At 41.3% G+C, this 14,421-nt stretch overlaps 1 protein-coding gene across 3 annotated transcripts in view; it reads right to left on the bottom strand.

Moving 5' to 3' along the window:
- SHROOM4 (shroom family member 4) overlaps positions 1 to 14,421 on the bottom strand; it is a 261,858-nt gene that overhangs the window by 53,652 nt on the left and 193,785 nt on the right. Inside the window, exon 1 of one of the 3 annotated variants that reach the window (XM_070291695.1) lies at positions 5,637 to 5,699. The exons of 1 other annotated variant lie outside the window; for it this stretch is intronic. The gene's annotated coding sequence lies outside the window, so the exon portion shown is untranslated. Of the gene's footprint in view, positions 1 to 1,580; positions 2,018 to 5,636; positions 5,700 to 14,421 lie in introns of those variants that run through there. One more of the 3 variants, XM_070291694.1, reaches the window with a different exon arrangement.

Raw genomic sequence — 14,421 nt, 5'->3', positions numbered from 1 at the left:
GGATGTGTGATTCTGTATAAGTCACTTAACAGATCTGAGCTTCAGTTTTATTATCAGAAAAAAAAAAAAAACACAATAATCCTTACCTGGTTATGTTACTATGGGGATGAGGCAGAACATTCTCAAAGCTTCTGGGACACATACTGATGTATAGCATATGGTCAATAAGGAGAAGGTACTGTAATAAGCGTTGTTGGCTCAGACTTAGCCTTCTTGATAGTTCAAGAGTCCTTCCACCCAGATTTACCCATCCACTTTCAGGGTTCCACTAGCATCACCCTTGCCATACTTTGAAAGGTAGCTTACAAAGCCTCCTACTCTCTCTAGAATTTCTCTAGGAGTGGGAAACAACCTTAAAGGAGATAGAAGCAAGAAAGTGGAGGCTTTGAGAACACTGAGAGAAAAGCACACGCTACAGGGAGGAAAACCCCAGTGCAAGAATGGCAGTCAGAACGGGAGCCTTCTAATCCTAGATTGGGAAAGGAAAGGAAACCATCTATAGGGTCTAATACTTGGTCTACTATTATTCCTAAAGAGCCCTAGATTTGGAGTGAGTCCACACTCATATTCTAATCCTAGCTGCGTGACTGGAGGCACAGTCATTCTCTGTGTTGTAATTCTTTACCAGTAAAATGGAGACAATCAACAAATCTTACTCATGATTTAAAGTCTGGATTAAATGCAGTCCCACATGTGAAATCACTCAGCATAGTGCCTAATATACTATTAACTTAAAAAAAAAATAACAGGGACCATTTACTGGACACTTAAGATGTACCTGGCACTGAGCACTTTGCATGCATTAGCTGATTCAATCATCACTCAAACCTTATCAGTAAGCACCATTATTATGCCCCCTTTATGGGATGCGGAAACAGAGACACAGAGAGCTGAACTGCTTTGCCAAGTACACACAGTTAGTAACCAGCAGTTGAGAATGAGGCTCTGGTCCTCCAACCCTTGTTAGGATACCACATGCCCCCACCTCCCCAAAGAGGTATCTATCTTAAAGAGCTTATATACCTGAGCCTTCTCCTAGGCATTCCCTCAAGAAGCAGTCAGAAAAGGAAAGTCTCGGTAGTCCTAAAGTTTAAACCATTCCCTCCTTAGGCAGTGGGGAAGGAGGATGAGAAGAAATACGCAAAGAGGTAAAAGAAAATGCCAACCACCAACCTAGCTATAGAGGCAACAGTCTCCTACCCTTTCTCCTAAGGTGCTATTATTAAACACACTATCATTCATTGGGGCTTCCCAGGTGGTACAGTGATAAAGAATTTGCCTGCCAGTGCAGGAGATGCAGGAGATGTGGGTTCAATCCCTGGGTCAGGAAGATCCTCTGGAGTAGGAAATGGCAACCTAGTTTGGTATTCTTGCCTGGAAAACTCCATGGACAGAGGAGCCTGGCAGGCTACGGTCCATGGGATTGCAGAGTAGGACATGACTGAGCACACACACACACATCATTCATTACCCCCAAATTCCTTTCTTAGGAAGCAAAAAGAAAGGGATATTGAAGAAAGAAAGCAGAAGGGGGAAGAAGGGTAGCAGCCATGATGGCCATGGCTACCAGTAGTACCTACCATGGAAGTTGCCCAGGATGGGGAGATAGCTTAGGAGAGGGCTAGGTATCCAGCCAGCTCAGACGGTCCTCAACAACCCCTCCAGCCAGCCCCTGGGGCTTCTTTCTGCAGGCTGGATCCTCCCTTAGTTGAGACTCATTTGCCTTCCTTTAAAACCTCGTGAGAGAAGGGACCATCAGCCCAAGCCCTCGAGTGTGCTCCAAGGGGCTCAGGCACAGTCAGGTCCCAATTCCAAGAACAGAAAGGAGTAGCACTGAAGGCAAGGTATGGCCATCAGCCTGGCTGGGCCTAGAGGAGGCCACCACCTTAGGGAATGAGGGCCCGTGTCAAGAGCTGGATAGGAGTGAAGACGCTGCTCCGGAAAGTAGCCAGCACCCTGGTGGCAAAGGGAAGAATGAAAGGCAGTTCCAGCAGCACAAACAGCCCTCCTGTTCCCTACTCCAGCCTCCTCTGAGCTCTGGCCCACCCCCTTACATAGCTCAGAGGCCAATAAGGAAGCTGGGCCCCCAGCCACTGCTAGAACTCAGGAAAGGAGCAAGGAAATGATGTTTGGGAAAGATAAAGTGGGTGTCTAAAAAATTTTTTTTTAAATACACGCAAGTGAGAGAGAAAAATACCCCAGACACATACACTTAAAAGAATTCCTGTGCTTCCTGGACTGGGTTGACTCCACCCAGCCATCTCCGCAGGTCCTCTGAGCCCCAGAAAAGGAAAACCCAGATCAGCCAGGCCCAGCAGCCTCCAGGTCCAGCAAAGCAAGTAGCACTACAGCTGGTTTTACATAGCTGGCGGCAAGGAACCTAGAGATCTCCCAGAATGAATATCCTGTTGAGACAGAAAGATTCACAAACCATTCTGGACTGTGTTTTCAGAGTATGTCCATCCTATGGGCATCTGAGCAGACCCAGAGGAAACTGCATTTCACACCAGAGACTCCAACTCCAAAACAGTGCTGCTTGGAGTCAGCATCCCTGCCTCTGCCATGACTTTACTCTGACCTCTGGCAATTTACTCCCCCTGTCTGGGCTTCTGTTTCCTCTCTGCAAAATAAAACATTAAAGCCCATTGTCACAAACAACCTCTCCAACTATATGGCACACTCTGAGGTAACAGTCCTCAGCTCCAGGCTGGGGGTCCACATGATGTCTCACTGACCTATGCAACAGCCAGGACTCAGAGCAGCCCCATAGAAGTTTATTACATACCCTAAGCCCAAGCTCAAGCATCAGAATTTAATTCTTCTTGGGGATTCAGACTTGGGATTTTTCCAGAGGCCAGTTTCCTTTGGCCTCTGGTCCCAATTTCAGCCATTTCTGGCCCCTGAGAGAGCTTATGTGAGCTTCCTCAGACCAAGAAATATCCCAGGGCCCTTCCTCTCTAGGGAAACCATGCCAGGTGGCCCCTTCCCTGCTCTGCCCTCTGGACCTCCTGGGGAAGTTTAAAAGGACTTTTGTTTACACATGCCTACAAAAGGCAGGTGTCATCCAAGTAAGCCCACAGACCCTCCCTTAGTAATCAGAAGTCCTGTAAGGTGGGAGTTTGGAGATTTAGTATGCCTGCAGATCTGGGTTGGAGATTCAGCTTTTCAACACACTAATTGTTTGGCTTTGGGCATGCCACAGAGACTCAATTTCCTCATCTTCAATGTATGTCTGGCACACAAAAGGCATTCAGTAAATGATATCCATTATTAATATCATCCTTGACCCCAAATAATAATGGATAAGGTACTATTAGTGGCAAGAAAAAAAATTTCTTCAAGCCAAATGAATAAGAATGCAAGAGGACTAATTAAGAGAAGGTTCAAAAATCAAGCCTAACTCCCTAGAGTATCACTTCTCAAACTTCAGTGGCCAGACTAATCACCTGGCCATCTTGAATCAGATTTTGATTCAGTAGATCTAGAGTAGGCTCCAGATTCGGACTTTCTAAGAAGCTCTAGAGTAATGGTGATGCTGCTGGTGTAATAACCACATTCTGACAATACACTAGGGAATACAGTACCTTTAGCAATAGCACAACACTAGGGAATAACCCCTGCTCTGAAACAGCATCAGAATAAACAGTCGCTTCTAATCCCATTACTCAGGCTTGGGTACCTAGCCTTCCCAAATCTGGTCACCAAGTGCCTTTCTCCTTCCACTCTGTAACTCAGTCCATAAAAATGCTTCCCTGACCTCCATTTCCTAATGAAATAAAGAATAACAAATGTGATAGCAGCCTGGCCCTGTCAGTGGTCAGATGGGTTGAGGAAGTTTTGACTAGAGATGCAAGCATGTTTTGGGGATTGCCTTAGGTAGGGAGGCAGGATGGGAGTATGAGAGTTGGGTAGTCACCAGAAGAGGTGATATAATGGACAGATGGACACAGGCAGTATATACTCAAGAAATCCTTGTGGAGAGGATGATAAGAGAGGAATTTGAGCAGTTTGGCCAGTTTGGGATTTAGAAAGGAGAGACTTGAAGTTGGGATAAAGGGGCTAACTTCTCACTTAGCAGAGCTAAGTTCCAGACAACACGAGCAAGCATCACCTCCTCTGTTCAGGGGACGGTAAAGATGACTGTGTTTTTTCCAAGCACTCAGAGGATAAGAACCTGGCCTGGAGCAAGGAGGGTAGGCACATGCAGGTGGAAATGACAGATCTGTCAGAAAGGCTCCCTTATAAAGGCTGTTGTGAGAGGTGAGGGGAGGGAAGTGGACCAATTTTAGGAGTCACTCTCTAGCTCCTCTAGAGGGCTGTCACCTCAATACCTTCCAACAGAACTACTGGTCTCTGAGCCTAGCTCCCAGCAGACCCCTCAAGAACTACTTGGAGGGAGGAAGGCAGGGGGTAAGCAAAAAGAGAACCGTGGCTCTGATCCAACCTAGGGCAAGAAGGAAAATATGGCCCTTGTTTCTTGGGGTTATGCTTAGCCTGAGGTCTGGGTCATAACCTACTGCAGGTTCTTTCCTCTTCTGAAAGTCTTTAGATAAGGAGAAGCACAAAATGGTGTCCTTGATTAGCTCTGTTTACTTTCTATGGCTCTTCCAGCCTCCTCCGCCCCTACCAGCACATTCTACCTGCCCCACATGAAGAAATTCAAACTCATTGTGGCCTGCTCAGCAGGAAGGGAAGCCTGTTTTGTCCATAGCCAGTGGACAAAACAATGCATGGCTTGTTTATCTGACAGGAGGCAAAAGCCGCTTGATCACCATGAAGGGATATAGATCTCTGAAGGCCTCCTCACACCCTCACACTGTTAGCTGGAGGACGCTGCTGATCCGGAGGCCTTCCTTATACAGACCCAACCAAGGAGGAACATGTATATGTATGTAAATGTGTGAAAGTGTATGTATGGGTAAGTGTGCATGTATGCATGTGCATGTATGGGTAAGTATGTGTATATCTATGTATATGTGTGTATATATACATATGTATGAGTTTAAAGAGAACTCTAAGTCAAGACCTTTCTTGTCAGTTGGGGAGCTATAATTTTGGTCATCTGAGATATAGGTACTTTATATAGAGGGGACTTTTGGTACCCAGTTCTGCCTTTCCACCTTCCCCACTTCTTCTACTTCCCCTCCCCTCTTGGAATAGCCAGGTCAAGTTCTTTCATATAAATCTGCTGAATCCCCCGCCTCTCTACCCTTTACCTCAGGATCCATTCAAGGCTAAAAAGAAGCCCAGGGTAGTGAATAAGAAAGGAAGGGAATGCTGGGTTGGGAGTAAAGACTCCCTCAAATGCTGTGATGTGTGTCAAGGGGTGTCTTTTGGCTTTCCAAGTATGAAAGTAAAGAGTAATACCCTCATTTGGTTAGGGCCTTTACACTTGACTTTTCCGCTTTCATTTCTCCATTTTTTCACATTAGAATCTTTAAAACACGGGGATACCTATGTTTCTAAAGGAGGTTGGAGGGAGGCAACCATATGAAAGAAGTGGGAGAGCTCTGCAAATATTAGGGGCTAGAAAAATGCTTAGTAGTTTAGAAACACAGTACTTAGAATTCTCTTTCAGACTTGGCTGTGAAGCATATTCTAGTTTACATATCTGTGTAGAGGCAGATAAAACGTACCCATCATAGACTGTTTCTTGTCAATGATCCCAAAGGCAAGGAGGTGGATGGTGCATATTTCGCAGCTTCTAGGAGCAAGGGGAGCAAGTCAAGAATCTGAATAATGAAAGAGAGTTTTTTTTTTTTTCTCTTCCCTGTATATATAAAAGCTAAGGGTGTAACACCAGAGGGCTGAGGGCGACTTCATATGAGCACACAGGGAAAATGACAACATGTTCACAGAATACCATCTGTTGAGTCAGCTTCTGCTATGATGCCCAATTTCCTAAACCAACACCCAGAGTGATAAAGAAGGTGGAGGATGTTTGTCCTCTAGCCTTAGTTTCTATCAGTAATACCATAGTGTTCCTTGGGAATGACTGCAGGAATAATACAAGATTTCCTTTCTTTTCCTTTTAAGCCAAATATCTCCTTCAGCTCAAACTCAGTACTGCAGTACCAATTTTCAGGAAAATGATGAACTCCACAAAGACTTTGTCCAAAGTCAAGTCTCAAAAACCTTTAGAATTGCTTCTGGCCACTCCCTAAATCATCTCCACTACTAAATGCATGAAGCCCAAAGACAATGTCCAGTAACAGTGAGAACCTCAATAGAACCAAGAGAACCTACTAATTCTGCTTTGAGAAAACATGACAATGAGGATCAGTGCTCAGCAGAGCTGGAACATGGTGAGCAAGGTAGATAGTACAGGGACGTGAGGCTGGGGAAAGTGTGAAGGCCAGATCACAGAGTTTTCAAGGTCAAGGTAGGAAGTTTGTGTTTTATTTCCAGTGTAGTGGGAAATAAGCTACTGGAGATTGTTAAGTAGGTGACGATGATCTAAGTTTTACAAAGATCTCACTAGGCTATTAGATTTAGGCAGGGCAGGAGTAGAAGTGAGGGAACCGGTTTAAAAAGGCTTTTATAGGTAAGAGATAATGGTGATTTGTTCTAGGGAGGAAGTAGTAGGGGTAGAGAAGAGAGGTTTGATTACAGATATCTTGGAGGTAGAGTTGACAATATTCATTGATGGATTGGATGTGGAGAATGAGGGATTAAGAAGAAGTCATGCCATCAGAGCTGCCTGGCATCTGTAACTTCTTAGTACAGAATTCATTCCTGAAACTGAGTCATTAGTAGTTCTTAAAAAAAAAGTTAGCAGTCTTTATCATTCTTTTATTCAAGCATTTATGGAACTCTTATCTACATTTAAGGTGCTTGGAGAGGTACTATGAAACATGCCAAAATGAAGAAGATATGATTCCTGAGCTAAAGAAATTTATAGTGTGGTGGTGGGGGGTCAATATGGGGCTTCCCTGTGACTCAGACAGTAAAGAACCTGCCTGTAATGCAGGAAACATGGGTTCAATCCCTGGGTTGGGATGATTCCCTGGAGAAGGAAATGTCAACCCACTCCAGTATTCTTGCCTAGAGAATCCCATGGATGGAGGAGACTGGTGGGCTATAGTCCATGGGGTTGCAACAGTTAGATATGACTCAGCAACTAAACCATCATCACCAGGGGATGAATAAAAATACCTATGTAACTATTCTATATACTAACAACAAACCATTCAGAAAGAAAAATTAAGGAATCAATCCCATTCACCACTTGAACAAAAAGAATTATATATCTAGGAATAAACTTACCTAAGGAGACAAAAGAACTATACACAGAAAATTATAAGACACTGATGAAAGAAATCAAAGATGACAAAAACAGATGGAGAGATATTCCATGTTCCTGGGTAGAAAGAATCAATATTGTGAAAATGACTATACTACCAAACACAGTCTACAGGTTCAATGTGATCCCTATCAAATTACCAATGGCATTTTTCTCAGAAGTAGATCAAAAATTTCACAATTCATATGGAAACACAAAAGACCCCAAATAGCCGAAGCAGTCTTGAAAAAGAAGAACAGAGCTGGAGGAATCAACCTTTCTGAGTTCAGATTATACTACAAAGCTAAGGTCATCAAGACAATATGGTACTGGCACAAAAACAGAAATATAGACCAATGGAACAAGATAGAAAGCCCAGAAATAAACCCATGCACCTATGGGTACCTTGTTTTTGACAAAGGAGGCAAGAATATACAATGGGGCAAAGACAGCCTCTCCCATAAATGGTGCTGGGAAAACTAGACAGCTACATGTAAAAGAATGAAATTAGAACACCTCCTAACATCATACACAAAGATAAACCCAAAATGGATTAAAGACCTAAATGTAAGACCAGAAACCATAAAACTCTTAGAGGAAAACACAGGCAGAACACTTGATGACATAAATCAAAGCAAGATCTTCTATGACAAACCTCCTAGAGTAATGGAAATAAAAACAAAAGTAAACAAGTGGGACCTGATTAAACTTAAAAGCTTTTGCACAGCAAAGGAAACTATAAGCATGGTGAAAAGACAACCCTTGGAATGGGAGAAAATAATAGCAAATGAAACAATTGACAAAAGATTTATTTCCAAAATATACAAGCAGCTCATACAACTCTATGCCAGAAAAAACAAATAACCCAATCAAAAAGTGGGAAAAGACCTAAACAGATATTTCTCCAAAGAAGACATCAGATGTCCAACAAAGACATGAAAAGCTGCTCAACATCACTCTTATTAGAGAAATGCAAATCAAAACTACAATGAGATATCACCTCACACTGGTCAGAATGGCCCTCATCAAAAAGTCTACAAACAATAAATGCTGGAGAGGGTGTGGAGAGAAGGGAATGCTCTTGCACTATTGGTGGGAATGTAAATTGATAGAGCCACTATGGAAAAAGGTATGGAGATTCCTTAAAAAACTAGGAAAAAAAACACAATATGACCCAGCAATCCCACTCCTAGGCATATACCCTGAGGAAACAAAAACTGAAAGAGACACACGTATCCCATTGTTCATTGCAGCACTATTAACAATAGCTAGAATATGAAAGCAACCTGATATCCATCAACAGATGAATGGATAAAGAAGTTGTGGTACATATATACAACAGAATATTACTCAGCCATAAACAGGAACACATTTGCGTCAGTTCTAATGAGGTGCACAAACCAGAACCTATCATACAGAGTGAAGTGAGTCAGAAAGAGAAGGATAAATACTGTATTCTAACACATATATATGGGAATCTAGAAAAATGGTACTGAAGAATTTATTTACAGGGCAACAATGGATAAACAGATGTAGAGAATAGACTTATGGACATAGAGAGAGGGGAGGAGAGGGTGAGATGTATGGAAAGAATAACATGGAAACTTACATTACCACATATAAAATAGATAGCCAACAGGAATTTGCTGTATGGATGAGGAAATTCAAATGGGCTCTGTATCAACCTAGAGGTGTGGGATGGGGAGGGAGATGGGAGGGAATTTCAAAAGGGAGGGGATATATGGCTGGAACCTATGGCTGATTCATGTTGAGGTTTGACAGAAAACAGCAAAAATCTGTAAAGCAATTATCCTTCAATAAAAAATAAATTAATTTTAAAAATTGATGTAACTAAACAGAGTAGAATATCATGTCATAAAGTAAATGCTAACAAAATGAGAGTTTAAAAAAATAAGGGTTTCTGCTTTACTGGGGACTATATTCAATATGTTATATAACCTATAATGGAAAATAATTTTTAGAAAGAATATTATATATCTTTATATATCTCTAAATCACTTTGCTATACACCTGAAGCTAACATGATATATTGTAAATCAACTATATTTCAATAAAAATTTAAAACCAAGCCATATGATTATCTCAATAGACACAGAGAAAGCCTTTGACAAAATTCAACATCCATTTATGATAAAAACTCTCCAGAAAGCAGGAACAGAAGGAATATACCTCAACATAATTAAAGCTATATATGATAAACCCTCAGCAAACATTATCCTCAATGGTGAAAGGTTGAAAGCATTTCCCCTAAAGTCAGGAACAAGACAAGGGTGCCCACTTCCACCATTACTATTCAACATAGTTCTGGATGTTCTGGCCACAGGAATCAGAGCAGAAAAAGAAATAAAGGGAATCCAAATTGGAAAAGAAGAAGTAAAACACTCACTGTTTGCAGATGACATGATCCTCTACAAAGAAAACCCTAAAGACTCCACCAGAGAATTACTAGAGCTAATCAATGAATATAGTAAAGTTGCAGGATATAAAATCAACACACAGAAATCCCTTGCATTCCTATACACTAATAATGAGAAAGTAGAAAAAGAAATTAAAGAAACAATTCCATTTACCATTGCAATGAAAGAATAAACTACTTAGGAATATATCTACCTAAAGAAACTAAAGACCTATATATAGAAAACTATAAAACACTGGTGAAAGAAATCAAACAGGACACTAATAGATGGCGAACTATACCATGTTCATGGATTGGAAGAATTAATATAGTGAAAATGAGTATACTACCCAAAGAAATCTACAGATTTAATGCATTCCCTATCAAGCTACCAGTGGTATTTTTCACAGAGCTAGAACAAATAATTTCATAATTTGTATGGAAACACAAAAAACCTTGAATAGCCAAAGCAATCTTGAGAAAGAAGAATGGAACTGGAGGAATCAACCTGCCTGACATCAGGCTCTACTACAAAGCCACAGTCATCAAGACAGTATGGTACTGGCACAAAGACAGACATATAGATCAATGGAACAAAATAGAAAGCCCAGAGATAAATCCACACACCTATGAATGGTTCTATGAAGATCTACAAGACCTTTTAGAACTAACACCCAAAAAAGATGTCCTTTTCATTATAGGGGACTGGAATGCAAAAGTAGGAAGTCAAGAAACACCTGGAGTAACAGGCAAATTTGGCCTTGGAATGCAGAATGAGGCAGGGCAAAGACTCATAGAGTTTTGCCAAGAAAATGCACTGGTCATAGCAAACACCCTCTTCCAACAACACAAGAGAAGACTCTACATATGGACATCACCAGGTGGTCAACACCGAAATCAGATTGATTTTATTCTATGCAGCAAAAACAAGACCAGGAGCTGACTGTGGCTCAGATCATGAACTCCTTATTACCAAATTCAGACTCAAAGAAAGTAGGGAAAACCGCTAGACCATTCAGTTATGACCTAAATCAAATCCCTTATGATTATACAATGGAAGTGAGAAATAGATTTAAGAGCCTAGATCTGATAGATAGAGTGCCTGATGAACTATGGAATGAGGTTCGTGACATTGTACAGGAGACAGGGATAAAGACCATCCCCATGGAAAATAAATGCAAAAAAGCAAAATGGCTGCCTGGGGAGGCCTTACAAATAGCTGTGAAAAGAGGAGAGGCGAAAAACAAAGGAGAAAAGGAAAGAAATAAGCATCTGAAAGCAGAGTTCCAAAAAATAGCAAGAAGAGATAAGAAAACCTTCCTCAGTGATCAATGCAAAGAAATAGAGGAAAACAACAGAATGGGAAAGACTAGAAATCTCTTCAAGAAAATTAGAGATACCAAGGGAACATTTCATGCAAAGATGGGCTCGATAAAGGACAGAAATGGTATGGACCTAACAGAAGCAGAAGATATTAAGAAGAGGTGGCAAGAATACACAGAAGAACTATACAAAAAAGATCTTCACGACCCAGATAATCACAATGGTGTGATCACTCACCTAGAGCAGACATTCTGGAATGTGAAGTCATGTGGGCCTTAGAAAGCATCACTATGAACAAAGCTAGTGGAGGTGATGGAATTCCAGTGGAGCTGTTTCAAATCCTGAAAGATGATGCTGTGAAAGTGTTTCACTCAATATGCCAGCAAATTTGGAAAACTCAGCAGTGGCCACAGGACTGGAAAAGGTCAGTTTTCATTCCAATCCCAAACAAAGGCAATGCCAAAGAACGCTCAAACTACCGCACAATTGCACTCATCTCACATGCTAGTAAAATAATGCTCAAAATTCTCCAAGCCAGGCTTCAGCAATACGTGAACTGTGAACTTCCTGATGTTCAAGCTGGTTTTAGAAAAGGCAGAGGAACCAGAGATCAAATTGCCAACATCTGCTGGATCATCAAAAAAGCAAGAGAGTTCCAGAAAAACATCTATTTCTGCTTTATTGACTATGCCAAAGCCTTTGACTGTGTGGATCACAATAAACTGTGGAAAATTCTGAGAGAGATGGGAATACCAGACCACCTGACCTGCCTTTTGAGAAATCTGTATGCAGGTCAGGAAGCAACAGTTAGAACTGGACATGGAACAACAGACTGGTTCCAAATAGGAAAAGGAGTACATCAAGGCTGTATATTGTCACCCTGCTTATTTAACTTCTATGCAGAGTACATCATGAGAGATGCTCGGCTAGAAGAAGCACAAGCTGGAATCAAGATTGCCGGGAGAAATATCAATAACCTCAGATATGCAGATGATACCAGCCGTATGGCAGAAAGTGAAGAGGAACTATAAAGTCACTTCATGGGAAATAGATGGGGAAACAGTGGAAACAGTGTCAGACTTTAATTTTGGGGGGCTCCAAAATCACTGCAGATGGTAACTGGAGCCATGAGATTAAAAGATGCTTACTCCTTGGAAGAAAAGTTAGGACCAACCTAGATGGCATATTCAAAAGCAGAGACATGTACAGGCACATGTACCCCAATGTTCATCGCAGCACTGTTTATAATAGCCAGGACATGGAAACAACCTAGATGTCCATCAGCAGATGAATGGATAAGAAAGCTGTGGTACATATACACAATGGAGTATTACTCAGCCATTAAAAAGAATTCATTTGAATCAGTTCTGATGAGATGGATGAAACTGGAGCCAATTATACAGAGTGAAGTATGCCAGAAAGAAAAACACCAATACAGTATACTAACACATATATATGGAATTTAGAAAGATGGCAATGACGACCCTGTATGCAAGACAGGAAAAAAGACACAGATGTGTATATCGGACTTTTGGACTCAGAGGGAGAGGGAGAGGGTGGGATGATTTGGGAGAATGGCATTCTAATGTGTATACTGTCATGTAAGAATTGAATAGAATTGCCAGTCTGTGTTCGATGCAGGATACAGCATGCTTGGGGCTGGTGCATGGTGATGACCCAGAGAGATGTTATGGGGAGGGAGGTGGGAGGGGGGTTCATGTTTGGGAACACATGTAAGAATTAAAGATTTTAAAATTAAAAAAATAAACAACTAAAAAAAAAATAAAAAGCAGAGACATTACTTTGCCAACTAAGATCCATGTAGTCAAGGCTATGGTTTTCCCTGTGGTCATGTATGGATGTGAGAGTTGGACTGTGAAGAAGGCTGAGTGCTCAAGAATTGATGCTTTTGAACTGTGGTGTTGGAGAAGACTCTTGAGAGTCCCTTGGACTGCAAGGAGATCCAACCAGTCCATTCTGAAGGAGATCAGCCCTGGGATTTCTTTGGAAATAATGATGCTAAAGCTGAAACTCCAGTACTTTGGCCACCTCATGCGAAGAGTTTACTCATTGAAGAAGACTCTGATGCTGCGAGGAATTGGGGGCAGGAGGAGAAGGGGACGACAGAGGATGAGATGGCTGAATGGCATCACTGAACTCTGGGAGTTGGTTGGTGATGGACAGGGAGGCCTGGCGTGCTGCAATTCATGGGGTCGCAAAGATTTGGACACAAATGAGTGACTGAACTGAACTGAACTGATTGGACACCTTATCTTAGACAAAGGAGGAAAGAATATACAATGGATTAAAGATAACCTCTTTAACAAGTGGTGTTGGGAAAACTGGTCAACCACTTGTAAAAGAGTGAAACTTTCTAGAACACTTTCTAATACCAAACACAAAAATAAACTCAAAATGGATTAAAGATCTAAATGTAAGACCAGAAACTGTAAAACTCCGAGAGGAGAACATAGGCAAAACACTCTCCAACATAAATCACAGCAGGATCCTCTATGACCCAACTCCCAGAATATTGGAAATAAAAGCAAAAATAAACAAATGGGATGTAATTAAAATTAAAAGCTTCTGCACAACAAAGGAAACTATAAGCAAGGTGAAAAGACAGCCTTCTGAATGGCAGAAAATAATAGCAAATGAAGCAACTGACAAACAACTAATCTCAAAAATATACAAGCAACTCCTGCAGCTCAATTCCAGAAAAATAAATGACCCAATCAAAAAATGGGCCAAAGAACTAAATAGACATTTCTCCAAAGAAGACATACAGATGGCTAACAAACACATGAAAAGATGCTCAACATCACTCATTATCAGAGAAATGCAAATCAAAACCACAATGAGGTACCATTTCACACCAGTCAGAATGGCTATGATCCAAAAGTCTACAAGCAATAAATGCTGGAAAGGGTGTGGAGAAAAGGGAACCCTCTTACACTGTTTGTGGGAATGAAAACTAGTACAGCCACTATGGAGAACAGTGTGGAGATTCCTTAAAAAACTGGAAATAGAACTGCCTTATGACCCAGCAATCCCACTGCTGGGCATACACACCAAGGAAACCAGAATTGAAAGAGACACGTGTACCCCAATATTCATCACAGCATTGTTTATAATAGCCAGGACATGGAAGCAACCTAGATGTCCATCAGCAGATGAATGGATAAGAAAGCTGTGGTACATATATACAATGGAGTATTACTCAGCCATTAAATAGAATACATTTGAATCAGTTCTAATGAGGTGGATGAAACTAGAGCCTATTATACAGAGTGAAGTAAGCCAGAAAGAAAAACACCAATACAGTATAGTAACACATATATATGGAATTTAGAAAGATGGTAATGATAACCCTGTATGCGAGACAGCAAAAGAGACACAG

Source organism: Ovis canadensis, chromosome X (assembly GCF_042477335.2).
Source record: "Ovis canadensis isolate MfBH-ARS-UI-01 breed Bighorn chromosome X, ARS-UI_OviCan_v2, whole genome shotgun sequence".
NCBI lineage: Eukaryota > Metazoa > Chordata > Mammalia > Artiodactyla > Bovidae > Ovis > Ovis canadensis.
This window is presented reverse-complemented; position numbering and strand designations above follow the sequence as displayed.